The 4,151-nt window shown below is 49.0% G+C and overlaps 1 long non-coding RNA gene across 1 annotated transcript; it reads right to left on the bottom strand.

The window, feature by feature from the left end:
* Positions 1-906: 906 nt before the first annotated feature.
* Positions 907-1,893, bottom strand: LOC135971299 (uncharacterized). The gene is made up of 2 exons (XR_010587384.1): positions 1,828-1,893; positions 907-1,573 (listed from the first exon to the last, which is right to left on the bottom strand). It is a non-coding gene; the product is annotated as an uncharacterized lncRNA (long non-coding RNA).
* Between the last annotated feature and the right edge of the window lie 2,258 nt (positions 1,894-4,151).

Raw genomic sequence — 4,151 nt, 5'->3', positions numbered from 1 at the left:
GTTAAGGTGATTTGCAGGAGATAAATAGACATAGGTTCATGCCAGATCTCACAGAGAAGTTCTAGATGTGCCAAGCATGGTGGCTCATGGTAATCCCAGCACTTTTGGAGGCTGAGGCAGGCAGATTGCCTGGGGTCAGCAGGAGTTCAAGACCAGCCTGGGCAACATGGTGAAACCCCATCTCTACAAGAAGTATAAAAATTAGCCAGGCGTGGTGGTGTGTACCTGTAGTCCAAGCTACTTGGGAGCTGAGGCGGGAGGGTTTCTTGAGCATAGGAGGTCAAGGCTGCAGTGAGCCCAGATCGCCACTGCATTCCAGCCTGGGCAACAGAGCAAGACCCCATCTTAAAAAAGAGAGAATGAGAAGATCTGGGTGGTTTATGTCCTCTGCTTATCCTAGACATCTAGAATCTTACAGAAACCTTATATTACTCTTTCATGAAGTGGGAAAAGGACTTTGGAGAAGGGGGACAGATCAGAAGGCAGAAAATGCACTCAGTAGTGTGACTCTCTCTTCACTTAGGCCTAGTTCTTTCTCCTGTGCTTCTCTAGTCTTTTACTAAAAGAAACAAGGAGATTGGAGCTTGGACTAACAGAATTAAAATGGCATGTTCAACATCAGTGTTCCAAAAATCATCAGCCATTTATCTTCATGGGGAGTTTTTCCTTTATGCACCAGCTGACTCTCTTTTCTTTGGCCCATCTTTCTCATTCTGCCTTCTGCCACCAGCCTCCATCTCCACTGCAAAACTCTCCACCTCCCATTCAGGTCAGGGCCTTCCTTCCCACGCATAAAAGCTCATCCTGCAAATAATCAGTTTCTGCCCAGGTTCTCTACCATTAGCAATATGGAAAAAAGCAAAAGCTTTCAAGTTTTGCTCACAATTTGACATATATTTGATCAAATTTTTAGTTTGGGCTAGTATGTTCCACCAACCATCAAACCCTGGTAAACGTAATAAGGGTGAAGGGATGACCTACCTCATATACTAGTAAAAACTGGGAACATCTTAGATGCTTATAAACAGAAATAATATTTAAGTACTTGATGATACCTCCACTAAAGAACTCTTTATGACCTTTAAAGCAGTATTTGAAAAAAGCACAAAAAAGTTTCTGCCACAATATTAAGTGAAAAAGGTAGGCTACAAAATGATATAACATGGCTAAATGATGTTGAAAACCTGAAGAGCTGCTGCAAAGAAAAGGGGTTGGGGGGGAGACAGGAAGGAAATGCATCAACATTAACAGAGGTTGAGTCTAGAGGGTGGGGCTTTGGGTGATTACTTTTTTCTTTGTAATTTTCCACCCTTTAAAAGAGCATGTCCTACTTTTGTAATTACGGAAAAAAGAAAGAAAACCTTGAGCTTTTGCATTTAATCAGTCCACAAAAGCAATAAACAAGACGCGCTGTGGCCAGGGAACCCAGCGTTCGAGGGGCCGGCAGAGCGATCTGGCTGTCGCCTGTGGGAGGGGCGGGGTCCCCGGGACAGCCTCCAGGACCCAGGCCCCCAGGCGGCCCGCAGCCCTCAAAGAAGAGCCTGTTTTATCTCTGAGCAGAGATGACGTCACCCTAAGGAAACCAGAAAGTGCTGATTAATCATGAAGTCAGAACTAATCCCTGAAAAGAAGTCGTGTCGGGGCGAGGCGCGAGTGAGCCCCAGACGAGATTGCAATCTCAGACGCCGCCCAGGCTGGGGTCTGGCCCGTCACGCCCAGCCAGGTCGCCGGTGCGCCCCGCCCCCAATGTCTGGCCCACCCCGCCCCGCCCCCACCTTACGTCTCCCCGCTTCCCGCTTCCCCAGCGCACACCCGCCTCCCGCCTACCCGAGGTTTCTCCGGCTGGCGGCCTGGGTGGCGCATGCGCAGCGGCGGGCTGGCCGGGCCCGCTCCAGACCCTGGCGGCCCACAAGCTCCGGGTCGCCTGCCGTGGTCCCTCCCCCGGCAGGTTCTTATTGTACCGCGCAATGGTCGCGCACCGAGTAGGTGTGCTTTTAAAGATGATTATCACCATGGCGATGAGACAGTAATTTGGCCGAGACCTGTTCCAGTACCCGAGCCAAAAAGGGTGAATTAGATCCAAAAAGGGTGAATTAGATCCTGGACCGTCACTGGAAGCCGCTTCGAGAGGGAGGCCATGCTTCTTAAAGTATGGGTTTCACAGCCGCCAGTTTTATGGAGATCTATACTATAATCACATGTTATTCACAATCTTATTTTTATTACAGTCGGTTAAAGGATTTCATCCATTGCTAGAATACTACAATCCGCAGCTTTAGGGGTAACAGGGAGGCTCTCTGCGACCGCTGCTGGGGGTGGCGGGACCCCGCGTCCGGAGCCAGGCTGGAGGCGAGCGCGCCCCACCGCCGCTGTGATGAGAGACAGCAGGGAAAACTGTGGGCGTCTGGCAGCCCTGTGGAAGAACAGGTTGCTCATCCCTGGGAAGCCCTCTCAGGGATAAAGGACCTTGGATGCGATCAGTCTTTCTTTGCGGAGAGCCCTCACACCTGTCCTGAGAGATAACTTGCATAAAAGCTGTTTGTGCCCTGGAGGAGAAAAGAAAGTGATTAAAAGAAGGTGGGGAGAGGGGTGGTCTGAGATGTCAGTAAGGATATTGGGCTGTGAAATACGTTGGTCTTATAAGTGGCTCTGCAGTATCTTCTAAGAAGAATCCTCTGTGAGGCCAGCCTCTTGTTTTCAGGCTGGTCAAGCAGAAAAGAAGAATGGAGAAGCCCATTCACTGAGAAGCCACTCGGCCCCGAGGGACACCTCCATCTTGCCTTCACAGCATTTGCTCTTGCAACAGGTTCTTAGATTAATTTGGCCTGGTGGTCGGTCTTGAAGCACCTCCCACCTGTGCCCTGGCAGCTCAGTGCCGAGCTGTCCCGTCCTGTGTTTGTCTAGTTGATTAGGCAAGTGTTAACCAGTGAACCACAGAGGCCCATGGTCCAGTGGGCAGGGTGTAAGAAAGTACCTGGAACAGAGAGATGGATGGAGATAGAGCGGGAGTTTGGGCCAGGTGGGCAGCACGGGCACCTCTCAACAATACCTACAAACATATTGCTCTGCTCATTTGTTTTAATCACATAAAGGCTTGTCACAATCTTTCTGTTTTCTTTTCCCTTACAAAACAAAGGTCTCACTAGGGTTGCTTCATGAAGTTCACCAGTACAGTAAGTGCTACAGCATGTTGGATTGCCTTGGCAGGGAGAAGGCCCTTTTATCTGCTTTTGATCACTGTTGGAGTCTCAGGCCTTTAAATCTTTTGAACTCATATCCATTGTTCCACACTAGCTGCTACTGATTCTACAACCCCTGTTCTCGCTTGATTATATTTCTTTGGATGAAATATGATATCTTTAATGTTTTTTGGGCTCAAGGGTCTGAGTGTGGGGAGAAGAGGCTCCTAAGCCGTAGTCAGCAGCTTGATTCCCTATCACCTGTTTGGAGCTCATGGTAACCAGAGTCAACAACTAACCAGATTGAGGAGAAACAGCAGCAGGTTTATGTAGCTCAGAAAGATAGTGCAGTTCCAAGACATGGGAGGAATAGATAGGGATGTTTGGTAGCTGCTCAAATCAGAGCTTCTCAAACTGGCGTTTATCATCAGAATTACCCAGGAAACTAAAAAATATCGAGTCCCAGAGTTGGGAGTGGGACAGACATCTGTGTTTTTTGAAGTTTTGGAGTGATTCTAACATCAGCCAGAGCAGGGCCTCTGGCTTATGGCTTGGGCCACCTCAAATCAGCAGCAGCACGCAGCTTGGGTGACACAGCGTACATGGGGTTGGGGCTGCTTTTAGAACTGTAGAAGACTGATCCCTGGGGAGCCCTCTGAGGTGTCAAGCTAAGAGCTTCCCAGGTTTCAGAGATACGTTTGGCCCAGTCTTCTAAAATTCTAGCCCTGTTATTGGAGATGGCCTTAAGACCTAGGACTCAGAGCAGAAGGGATCTGGAAAGAGGACAGAAGCATCTAACGTCCTGGGTAACCAGTAGGAAAAAGCTTAGCAGGTACCTAAAACACAGAGAGAGGGTTTTGGCTCTGGTCCAAGAACCACCAGTGGTGAGATTAACAGGAGGATCCAAGATGACTGCACAGCTCTTCTGAGCATCTATCCATTTGGTTCCCTGCTCAGCCAGCAAAGAAGAGA

This window comes from Macaca fascicularis, chromosome 6 (assembly GCF_037993035.2).
Source record: "Macaca fascicularis isolate 582-1 chromosome 6, T2T-MFA8v1.1".
Classification (NCBI taxonomy): domain Eukaryota; kingdom Metazoa; phylum Chordata; class Mammalia; order Primates; family Cercopithecidae; genus Macaca; species Macaca fascicularis.
The sequence above is the reverse complement of the archived record's forward strand: the minus strand, read 5'-3'. Positions and strand labels throughout refer to the sequence as shown.